Below are 12,745 nucleotides of genomic sequence, written 5' to 3'. Positions count from 1 at the left end.
GTTTTACCACATGGGGTAAATGCCACAGTAAGTCAGGGTCCACAGAGGGTCCACAGAGCTAAATGCCAGTTACTGTATTCCCACATGCAGGTCAGTAGCAAGTGTGATGTGTGGGGGACACACCACGTAAGAGAGGGCTTTGGTTGGGGGTCACCAGAGAGGGCTGCAGGGACTAATGGACTATGACATGCCCCACTTGGTAACTCCCAGCTCAAGCTCTCCAGCTGCACCCTCAAGCCTCTCTCAACTTAGCCAGAGCTGAGAGAAGCTTGCACACATGCATGGCTGCCAAAAACCCAAGGCAAAGAGGACGAAGCTGAGCTGAACCTAACCTGAATTTCCATGAAGGTAGAGCAGAAGGCGGCAGGACGTGCATAGCTAGGGAAGAAATACAATCCCCGCGGCCGATCCCAAGAGGAGGAGTGTGGTTGCTAGGGTTTGAAGGACCCACAATGCTCCTGCATTTCTTGTACTTCCATATTAGTTCCTGACACTTAATGTACATTGGCTTGGGTGGTGGTGACGAAGAAGGTAGGTAAAGTTTCAGCCTCCTCCTTTGTTGCCCCTGATAGAGGTGCAATTGAACCGAGTTAGGGTTTCTGATTTTCTGAATAAGGGTTTAAACACAATTTAAGAGTCACCCTTTCCCCAAAAGGGACACTTTCTTGTGATTGCCACTAGAAGTGTGAAATGAGATGCGAGGATGGAGTTGTTCTCAACGCTGCTTTCTATAATGGGTCTCTAAAGACCTGTTTATGTATATAGCAAATACATTGGAAAAAAAGCCCTCAAAAAGAAAAGAGAACAGAAAATACTTGCATGAAGCCCCAAAAAAAGGACATGTAAGCACCGACATGTCATCTGTCAGCATTAGGGACCACTTGGTTGAAAAAAGGAGACAGGCCCTTGAAATATGGAATAGTCGTCTTATGAAAGGAGATCAGCTGGCAGTGTATATTTATCTATCCTATTCTGTCCAAGTCACTGCACACATTACTGCACTTTTTTTTTGTTACTATTTGGTTAGATTTCTGTTACATGTTTATTTTTAAGATATATGCATTTTTTTTTTCCTCTTTGTCACATTCATGGCACACATTTTTATGATGATTAAATGTTATCTTGGAAGGCCTTCTCTCCCTCTCTCTCTCTCCTCTTTGACGTGTTGTTCAGTTCTTAAGGGAATAGACATATGCCTTGTATTTTTCTGTCTGGAGAGATAAAACCTGCAGGAAGAAGCCTTTAGATCAAAGATCCTCTCAGTCCCTTTTCTTCCTTTTATTTTCAAAACATTGTCCTTTGTGCCCTTTGACTGAAGTTCCCACTGGTTCATTGCGTTTGTTATTTTTCATTACTGCTCTCTGAATTTCTCTGACTGTCATAATCATCTCTGCGGTTGGTGCATTATCACGGGCATGGATGAACATTTCCAAAGCCCCATGTGGATTTGCTACTGCACCACAGCCAACTGAGTCATTCCCTCTGCCCCCGTTTCCTTATCAGTTGCTGCTTGCAGTTCAAGTTATGCATCTATTTCAGACTCCCTCTCCATCTCATTGTCATTCAAAGTTGCAGGGAAAGCATTTAAACCAATATTTTCCTACATTCGTATCTGAAAATTTGTTCCAAGCTACTGCCAAGCTGTAGCTGAGATGATTATCCTTTATTCTGCAACCTTTAATGAAATTAACTGTCCCAGCTTGCAAGAGCTGTTGATACTTGTGCTCCTGGACACGTAAACCACTGACACGACTTGCTTCTGTTTTGGGTATAACAAAACGTGGGAACAAGACTCTTAGGGCTTTCAAATAGAGAACCTGTGACAAATACATCTGTGTTATTGGCAACGCAACACATTTCCTTAGTTGATGTAGTAAGACAAACCTGGCTGTTGTGTTCTTACTACTTTATAGTGTCAGATGACACGACAAATTCAGAAGTAACCTTACCAACATGGATTTTGCAGTTCGAGTTGTGTGGGCACAATTGTGGGCCTTTTCACATCCAAAGACGACCTAATTCTTGCTGTTATCTAGACAAAACAAACAACTCTGGCAGTTAAGGAGCAAGAAGGTGTGGCAATATTACTGAGAAAGGACTAATTAGAAAGGCTTAGTTAGAGCTCTTAAAGTCACCCAGAGCCAGCTGTAAATACAAGTCAGGAAGCCTGGGACGGGCCCTGCGCTGCCCTGCCATTTGGGTACTCATTTAAATCCCGAAGAAGTAAGAGCCAAGCGTTACCAACTCAGCGTGATGGTGTTTTTCTCCCATTATTGCCTTGCCATAAACAGCTAGTAGCCTGCTAGGCAAGCCAAAATCCAGTCTACTGCATCGATCCCTGCAGAGCTATCGCTCTTGCATCAGGTTTTTGTCAGAAATGTAACCCCCGATTAGGCTCCTGGTTTAGTGCTGATTGAAGCTATGGCAGAGGGGGGAAATCTTGCCCCAGATGCTGTCAGGTTATAAGTGTTTACAAGGGGGAGTCACAACACCAAAGGAGAAGAAAAAGAAATGTTTGATTACATTTGTTCCATTTGATCTTTCCTCCAGTAATGCAAATAAAAGAAATGCGGCTCGACAGCCTCTTGATCTCAACACAAAGCGTGTGCCAATAAAAGATAATTATTCCCAGTGTTTGGGTTAGGGAACCATGGTAAATGTCATCAGAGGCATTTTTAGCACATACCAAAGTTCACAAGATTATTTAAACGTATTGTCTGAGGCTCGTACTGGGAGAAACGGGACCTGTACACCATGTACTGTTGATGACACTTCACAGGTCAACAACAGGGTGGGGGATTTTTTTTTTTTTCCTCTTTTCAAAGAGATGTTTCACGGATTTGCTTCGATAATAAAAGACCTGCAGGTGAGCTGGACAGTTTCCATCAGCAAAATGGCCCTGCAGGGACAGCATCCATCATCCATAGATGAATATGCAAAGGCAGCGCAAGATGATTTTTCAAATATTAATTAAGCAAGTCACCGGTCAGCCAGCCATGTACAGAGTTTTCATGGTCTATGGAGAAGTCAGGCTGTATGAAAGTATTCAAAGCACTTGGAGGGCTATATATCCATTAACTCAAACAAGCTGAAGTTGAGGTTACGGTCAGTAAAGATTGCACCGACCTCACTGAGAATCTGGTCTTATACAAACAAGCCAGACTCAGGCATGAGGTCAGCCCTTAACACTTCATCTTTCAGATCTATCACTGAAAATTCATGAAGGGCTTATTTGCACTTGTCTGTCTTTTCACTTGCAGCAGATTTTATGCTGATGTCTGACATCAGTGATTTAGTCTTGCATATATATGAGAAGATGACACGGGCAGCTGGTTTTAATTACCACCCTTCATAGCCACCTCACCATAAAGCAGAAACGTGCCTCTCCAAAACGGCTCTACATTCAGAAAACCTTTCTTCTTTCTGCTTCCTTACCCTGGCTTCAGACTCAGAGCCCTATTTTCTTTTTTTTCTGGCACATTCCAGAAATGAGGGTATTAGGGAAAATACTTGGTTAAACACAACAGAGCTTGTTCAGGCTCCTTCTGAGGGATGAGGTAAGGCGAGTGGCTGGGGCTCGATGCAAATCTGATGAGTTAATTTATCCCAGAAGAGACCTGAAGCTGGAGAAGGCAGGCGTGACTCCTGCCTTCACAACGAGGAACAGCCCCATGAGAATCCAAACCAATGGCACAAGGACCATCAAACTGTGAGGGAGAAAACAGGCACCACATCACATTTTTCCCCCACTCAAGCTGTGCCCTGAACGCAGAATATTTCCACCTGGTCTCTGGCCCCTCCACGCACGTTGGAGTCATTAAATCATCCATCAAGACACCATCCTTTGTGCGCGTGGGATGGCTGCCTGCCTGCCTGCCTCCCTCGCTCATTGTTGGCCTTCTGCGGTCCTTTTCAGCCAATTCAATGAAATATAAATAGCATTTCAGACAAATGTTCGCTCTCTTATAATACTTTTCCGACATCTTTCCGCTCTCGCTCTGGATGCATAAAAAAGAGCTGTAATATCTTTCAATGAGCTACTGAATCCTTTTTGAACCCTGATAAATGCTCAGTACAAGGTTGATTAAATACGAGGGGTATAGGCATACGCATCAGCAAAGTCTAGCCAACTAAATGGTTCAGACAAAATGAGCAAGCAATCTTCTGCCTCACAAATCAATCTGTCTGCCACAATAAAAGTGCTCCAAGCCTGCTGATGCTGGACCGACCTCCTCCTTCTGCAAAGATATGTCCACAGCCACAAGAAAGTGCAGTTCAAGCTTTCCTGACTCTTGTCTCTTCTTTTTTTTTTTTTTTTTTTTTTTTTTTAAAATAAAGCTGATGGACACCAGAGCAGGGACTCTCTTCTCTTTGCCTGAATACTGTAGGGTGAATGCTGTACAACCAGCTGACAAGTAGAGAGAGGAGGACTCAGAAGGGAGGTTGTAGTGAAGTGGGAGTTGGCCTCTTCTCCCAGGCAACTAGCGATAGGACAAGAGGACACAGCCTCAAGCTTCGCCAGGGGAGGTTCAGGTTGGACATTAGGAAGCATTTCTTCTCAGAAAGGGTCATTAGCCATTGGAAGGGGCTGCCCAGGGAGGTGGTGGAGTCACCATCTCTGGAGGTGTTTAAGAAAAGACTGGACATGGCACTTAGTGCCATGGTCTAGTTGCCATGGTGGTGTCAGGGCAATGGTTGGACTCGATGATCCCTGAGGTCTCTTCCAACCTGGTTGATTCTGTGATTCTGTGAACCGTTACCCAGGGTTTTACTGAAGCGTGACACAGAAGTAGTATCTCCCCTGTCTTCCTGGCTTAGAAAACAAATTAACACTGGAGTATTTGTGGGTTTTGTCTCCTCGTTATTTGTTTGCTACCATTCATCATTTAGACTAGGTGTTTATGTATATTTAAAGCAACTGACATAAATTAACAACAAAGCTTGAGGGTGTTAAATAACCTCCAATAAAACTCTTTCCCCTCATTGGAGTCATTTCTCAAAATGAAAATGCCTGAGTAAATATCATGGTCTAACACTATGCACAGAAGATCAACAAAGCGTGGACTGAGCGACTTTCACCCTCCAAACTTCACCACCAGAAGGAAAAGGGAGCTTCTCCACTGCTTCGGGTAGGATGAGTAACTGGAAATGCATTTTCGAAATTCCCATCACATAAAACCAAGGAAGAAAACAGGTATGTTCTGGAGATCTGCGGGCCCTGAATTGCACACGAACCAGCAGCCGCTTCTAGCAGCAATCAGATCCCAAGAAATGTTTTCCAGGAAGCAGAAATCATAATTATACAGCTGGGTATGTCCAAATCTATTCCATGCAGATCAGAAACATCTCTATTTGTGGTCTATGGGTGTGCTTCTTTCTGTGCAGCGATGATGCTGCACATCCTCAGCGGGCAGTCTGAATAATCTTGCCTCCGAGCGATACAGTGATAGTGGTGTTTGTAAAAGTCCAGATAAAAGACAATGTGCAAGACAGGGAATTTCATTTTGTATGAGGAGCTGGGCAGGCAGGAGACCAAAGTTTCTTTTGGGCTGGGGCAGAAATGGAGCACAGCTTATAGGCAGGTGTCCCATCAGCATGGCTGGGGTTAACACTGAGAGGGGTAAGCCTGGGAGCCCTAACCACAATAAACAAAGTTATTTATGCAGCTACAGAGTGATCTGGGTATCTAGCTCTCACCAGTGTTTTTCTTCTACCCGAGCCTTTCCCCTTTTCACCCTCTGTAGTCCTCTGTAGCCAAATTCCTGCCTTAAGAGTCCGCCAGAAAGGAAGCCTCCTGCCCCAAAGCTGTGATGTGGAAACCATGAAAGTTGGTTAGGAAATTTTAATGATACCATGTTGCAAGTTCCTGGGCACTTAGTGATGAGGAAGTGAGATGAGGTAGGAAAGACACAGACAGTCACGTTGCTGCCCAAAAGCGACCATCTGCCTTTGAGTGTCCCAGTGTTTGGTTCTCTGGTCCCCTCCTGACAGCTGGGTTTTGGCAAATACTTAGCACTGACCTTCTGAAAATCAAATCCCAGTGAAGCCTTTCAAGATGAGCAGCCAAAACCCAGGAGCATCACCGTGGCAAAAGTTGTATACAGAGATTAGGGACTACTGGATGTCAAACAGGTAAAGGAAAGTTGCGGAGATTTTTTCAGGATATACAAAGAAACTATTTCTTTTCCCTGAAGTTAGTGTCATTTCCAGCCCTTCAAAACTAGAGAACACTTGCCCTAGACATATTTGGTGCATCATGCTATTTTAGGCAATAATTTGTGAGGCAAAATTCATAATTCATGTGACTACATCATTCCTTTGCTTTAATCCTACATCCAGGAGTTCCTTTTGATGACTAACAAAAATAACTACAGTCACCACAGATGAAGGTAAGCTGTAACTTTTATCTAGAATTCTCTAGCTATATTTATCAGGCGACTGCTTGTGTTTTCAGAGAGGTGACCCAATCCTGCTCCTGCCAAGCACACCAGCTGCTCCATGGCCTCCCAAGCCGCTACTTTGCCTGTGCACAGCACCCAGGATGGCATCCTTGGTGCTCCCCCGCATCCCTGAGGAGGATCCACCTCACTACAGGGCTCCTCTGGCATGGTGGGCTTGTTTTCTGCAGAAGATAGTAAACATTTCTACCTGGGATGCAGGAGGGAGGATGCTCTGGCCCACAACAGCTCCTCCAGGTTTAGCTGTAGCTCTCAGGAGAGCATCAGGAGACGAAGTCAGACGTGTATTCCCTTGCCCTAGAAGTGCGGGCTGTTTGGTCTCCTACACACTGCTGTCGAGCTGTCATTCAAGCTCTCTGAACATGGTCTTCACTCCCCCCAATGCAGCTGGTGAGCAAGCAGGCCATAGGAACGCGCGCTGACACGCCAGGAGAGCTTACCTGATGGTGGGAGATTACCGTACCCAGGTGAAAACGAATCATTCCCTTTCTCTCAGCAAGATAAAGCGGAACCCACTGTGAGTATGGGCTGTCTGAAGTGCTGGTTTGGATTTGCGATAGGAAGGATAACCAGCAAGATTTCCAGCTGTATCCCCCCCCAAAAAAAGATCTGGCAAATTTTAAAATACTGAATTGCTGGGATACCCCAACCCAAGACCTCAGTCACTAAAATTTGACCCGCTAATTGCCACTGCTTAGAAAGTAAATATGTTACAGTTTCTTTCCATTCTCACCTTTACTTTGGACTTTACTCCCCTTGGCATAGTGTGGTCGCTCAGATGGTAACACTTGGCCTTCAGGGCATGACTGGTGGGTTCCTCAGCCTTTTCGGTTGTGCAGACCGACTCTCCACGCTGACCATCCAGGGGCACCCGTGTTCAGGGCTTCTCCTCGCATCGTAGCTCTCTCCTAAGGCATTTCTGAGAGAGAATAATCCCTTCAACAGAAGCCTCTTACTATATTTGCCCTAATGGTTCATTTTTCCCTGCACACAGGGAAATAAATTTCTTGTGTCACATTTACAGGGAAAGAAAAAAAATGGAAGCAAATTCTTTTTCCTCTTGATTAAAGAGAAAAGATGTTATCTGTTAGTTTATCTGTCTGCAATAGTTAATTCAAGGACTTTCATGTTTGGTGTTTTTTTTGGCGTCTCTGCAATACAAGGGGAAGGAATCATCCAATATGTATTCAAAAGGACAATTAATCTTGAAACGCCTTACTGTGCATTTCAAGGAGCAAGCCTTCAATTTGAGGAGCTTGACAAGGATGGGTCTTGCTCAATTTTAAAAGTTAATTTTGGTGCTAGTAAGTAAATGTCATTTTTATGGGTGTTTATACTTCTATCATCTCACACACTAGATAGAGAAATATAAATAAATGTGTTTGTTTACTTCAGGCACTGCCCTGACGGATGCAAGGGGCACTTTGCTATCCATCCCAGGGCACAGGAGTCATGGCAGAGGTGCGTGGCTCTGGGTCAGGGTGCCGGGCAACGTGGGATCGGCTCCTCGGGCAAATGTCTTTGCCAAGGTTTGCTGGGCTTGCTTGTGAGCTGCCCGGGCAGGATCGCGCCCCAGGGTGGAAGAGGCAGGATAGGGCCATCCCTGCAGGGAAGCTGTGCGTGCAGGGCTGGAGGGACCCTGCCTGGATGTGGGCTCATCCCCGCCGGCAGCAGAGAGGTTAAGCAGCAGAACAAGCCCAGGAGCTGCAATCTCAGCAGGACAAGGGCTTATTGTTACCTCTCACTTTAAAATATTGCCCGATTGTTTGGGTGCTTTCTTTCTTTGGTGATTCAGCCACGAGTGGGAAAGGTGCCGTGACCCACTGAATGGCCTATCCATCACACCTACCGGTCTCGCCGTCCGGGGAGGGCAGGGACTGCCGAACCTCGGCTGCTGGCCCCACTTGTGTTTTCACTGCTTGGCCCCTCAGCTTCCCAGGTGTGACCCAGCACGGGGGTACTGCCTGAGAGAGAGGAACGAGACCATGGCGCCAGGTCCCATCCATGCAGCAGGCACGCACGCGCTCGCTAGAACCATCCCTGGGATGTTTCCTGCGTTAGAAGCAAGCTGGTCACCGCAGCGGGTCTGGGGACAGGGTGTGCCGAGCTGAAAGAGCAGTTGGTGGGGACCAGCTGCAGCTCTTGCCAAAAGGCCACATCTCTCCCTCCTCTGGCTAGAAGGACAATTCATCCTTCGCATCCTCGAGTAGCGAAATCCCCCGCTCCTCCCAGTCCTGTTTTCTCCCATCTTCTTCCGGACTGTGCTGTTGCTCATGGACAAAACCAAGCACGCAGCCGTCCCTGGAAGGTGAATTTTGGCTGAGCTGAATCTGCAGCACCGATGAGCAACAAATACCATGTATTAGCTGCACTGGGGAAAAACCAGCATAGGTTTCCCAAATACCCTCCCTGCTTACGCTGTAGCATAAGATCCAGTAGTTCCCCTCTGCGGGGGATTCGGAAAGCTGTGCACCTCGCCCAGGTCAGCTTACGCCCTGCAGAATCAGGCCCTAGACTGCCTATAAATCAGTTACAGGTGCTTGAATTAAGAGAATTAATTAATAAGACCTTCCCATCCCCTGGAGATTCAGACCACAATGAGGCAGGTAGGGTACAGGCCAACACGAAACACTATTAATCCTGCATTTGTCCCAAGTGTGACGGGCTGCTGGGAGCTATTCTTCGTGCTCATACCAGGGGGAATCACCGGGACAGAACAGACCTTATTCTCTCTGTTTGCAGGGAACGACTCATGCAAGACATTAAATTCCCTGATGCCATCATTAAATCCCAGGATCCTCCTCATGAGTTATTCAGCACCTGTCACTCCGGTCTTGCACACCTGTTTTATCATCCTCACATCCACCTCTGTCTTTCAGAGATGAATATTTATTACCTTCATTGCAACAGCAGCATCAAATCCTCTGTTACTTTACTAATGCAATTCTTTTCTTGGAGATAAGCACACCTATCTCCCCAAAAGATTAACTTCTGGTTTTCATTGCAGGATATTTCAGGAGTAAATTACAGCCTGGCTCAAATCCTCACCACAGCAGTAAGGGAAACAACATTTAGCATCTTCAGCTGGGGTGTGGGCATCTGGATACATCCTTCACCAAACGATTCCTGGTGCTGCACTTCTGGCTCACGCTCGACAATGCTGCCATAGGGCTATGGCTTCATCCAAGCACAAAATAGGGGGTTACCTTTGCATTTACCTTTGCATTTACCAGTCAGGGGGTGCTGGAAGAAGACACAGCACGTTACCAAACCGGCTGGGAGACAGGGATGGTTGCCCACAGGAGTTTGGGTCAGCGGGCTTCAGAAGCTGGGGCAATGTAAAGAAGGCTGATGGAAATGAGTCTTCAATGGCACGTTCAAGAGCCTGTAAAATGTCTTTTTAATGTGCCAATATGTCAGCAAGAGAATTACGAGTCCATTAACAAATGGGGACCACCTATGAGTTCTCATCTCACCGTACCATAATTTTTTTCTTTTCCAATACACAGGATAAAATTGTGCTCCTCCAGCATCTTGGGTGCCCTGATATGCCATTAGTAAGACAAGACGGTCTCAGCAGCACTAAGGTACTAATTTCTATCAGGAACTTGGCCAACCAGGCCGTTATAGACAAGCCTTCCTTCTCTTCACAGCACGGGAAGCGCAGCTTCAGCCCCATCCAGCAACACCAGGGCCTGAAGGAGACACCTTTGTGCTCCTGGAACTGGCATGGGGCAGAAATGGAACCACTTGCTCCCCCAAGATGACTTTCCTAGACAGCAGCCCCACTCAGCAGCACCAGCTGGGAGTCATCAGGTGCCTGGGGATGGCTCCCACGAGGCAAAGCAACTTTCTTCATCCCTCGCAGAAGAATTAGTGTGCCAGGCAGATGGTGCAAAGCCACTCAAACCATCTCCTCCGGAGTACCCCTCCAGCAAGGCACGGTCCTAAATCATCTGTCAGTGCCTCTGCTCGGGGAAGATCAGTTTTAAAAGGCCCTGCAGTGCTGTTGTACCAGTACCTCGCCCAGCCCCTGCCAAACTCAGCATCAAAGGTCTATCAAGCCTCATCAAAATGGGAGAAGCGAGCAATTCACCCCCCTATACTTCCTTGCCTTGTTCCTCGTTGTATAAACCAAACCAAACCAACGAAGGCAGTTGCTGCTTGCTTTCCTTTTTCTTTTTCCCCACAACCACAGTTTTGATTCATGTCTGCGGCCAGTCCTTCGCATGCCACAAGAACTGGGGGCTTGGACTGCTTTTTTCATCAAATCAGCTTGTCAGAAATATATTTGGGTGAAAATACTGCAACTCATTCTGTGTGGGTTACTGTTGATGAGCTGGTTACGTGTACCTTTTTACTTCAAGTTGGCTATACAGGCAGGCAGGATGGTTTTCCTCAGGCAACGCAGGTTTGGTGATGGAGTTTCTGGGCCAGAATTTCTGATCGAGGGGAGGGTATCCAGACTGCTGCAATTTGGCTTCTTTTCTGGGGGAAAAAAGAAAAAAAAGCTACAAAATTTCTAATAGGAAGTGAAAAATGAAAAAAACAGAAAAAATTATATTTTCTTTCAGTTACAACTTGCTATGGCACTTTAAATCTTAGAACTAAAAAGAAGCCCTGAAACACTAATTATTTACAGAAAGAGAACACGGCAGTCCAAAAGCCATCTGAGCAGCAAGCTTCAGCCACTTTAGCATCTTTGTTTCCCTTCCCAAATCAACAGTTCAGCTAAATTCACACATTTGTGCGTGTGTTCATTTTCCTTCAGTGGCATTTTCCGACGGGAGATCGTTCCACTACCTCTTTCCTGGCCAGCTCAGCATCACACTGGTGCTCCCCTCCCTGTGCTGCTTCTTTCAGCGGATTCAAGGTGATGAAAAGGCAGTGATGCAGCTCACCCATGCCAACGGGGCACTTCCACAAGGCATAATAGCCGTGGCTAAAAATAGTAAGAAAAATCTAAAATAAGGCCTTAGAAAGGCTGCTTTGTCCTGCACAATACGTTTTTTTCTTGTCCACACTGTCCCCCACACACAGCTCAGCAATTTGATGTTGTCACCTGCTCTTAGTCATTAACCTCACTTCATCTTTGTGTCTGAGCACAGCTGCAGGTGTAAGATATTTTTGATGGTGAGGTTCCTGTTGCCCCAGCCTCCTCTCCCCACCTCCCCGCCCCGTGCAGCCTCACTATCCTGCCAGCCTCCGTCAGGATGCTCCCAGCTCTGATTGCCTCCATCCCCTCCCTTCTCAGTGCCGCCCACTGGAGCATCCGACGCTGCCCAGCTGTAAACGCGCTGTTTTCAGCCTGGTTTTCTAGGGAAACGGATCCGAGGCACCTGTAGCCTGTCTGTGTGCATCCACCTGTGCACTGCCAGATTTGGTGAGAAGTTGGAGGCTCGAAAATGGAAAGCTCTTACAGGTTTTCTGAAGATCAGTGTGGAGGACTCGGTAAAGGTCCCTCATTGAAGGAAAAGCTTGGGCTGAAAACAACCCTATCGGACGCTGGAGAAGCCATCCACAAGCCAGCCCATTTTAATGCCTCAACCTCAGTTTTCAATGGACCTCAGATCACACTGGAAAGGAGAGAACCGAGCGCGTGAGACAGATGTTTATGTGAAAGCTGGCTTGGCGGGGTTGCACTTTGACTATTTGTGATCTGTGAAACAGTGGATAGGTGTAAGGTGTCACTGCACCCACCCTGGGCTGGGGACAGAAAGGGGGAAGCCAGGGCTTTGAGAAAGGTCAGTGACTGACAGAGGGTACCGTAAGTCAAGGAATATGTGCAGAGGGACCAGTGCGATTAAAAAAAAAAGCCAAAATAATCTTACTGGCGCTCTTCAAATGTCATACTCCTGGCAGAGACACCTTCCACATATTTCCCTGCTCACAGCTCCAAGCTTTTCAAATGCACCAGGCTTCTGCTGCTTGCGGGGGGAAGGAGGGAGCTGTGCCCTGGGAACACCCTGTGGATGAGCCATTTTCCTCTGGGAAAGACACAAGCAGTCAGCAGCTTTGCGCCAGGTACTGCACCCGCTTCCTCGGTGTACTCATTTTAAGCATTTAAGGAAAACTTACCTTTTTTGAAGCCTGGCAGATTCCTACATTATTACCTTTCATGACCTCTCCCAAAACTACCCCAACACAACAAACTCCCTGCTAATTGGCAGGGAATGAAGTCCCGCAGGCTCAGCCTCCAACCTGTGCCTGGCCTGCTGGTGGGACAGCAAAGGTCTCCGAGGTGCCTTTGCCCCTTGGGGGAAGGTGGGTGGGAAGGGGATATCAAA

This window comes from Nyctibius grandis, chromosome 7, assembly GCF_013368605.1.
Source record: "Nyctibius grandis isolate bNycGra1 chromosome 7, bNycGra1.pri, whole genome shotgun sequence".
NCBI lineage: Eukaryota > Metazoa > Chordata > Aves > Nyctibiiformes > Nyctibiidae > Nyctibius > Nyctibius grandis.
Note: the sequence above shows the minus strand (reverse complement) of the source record.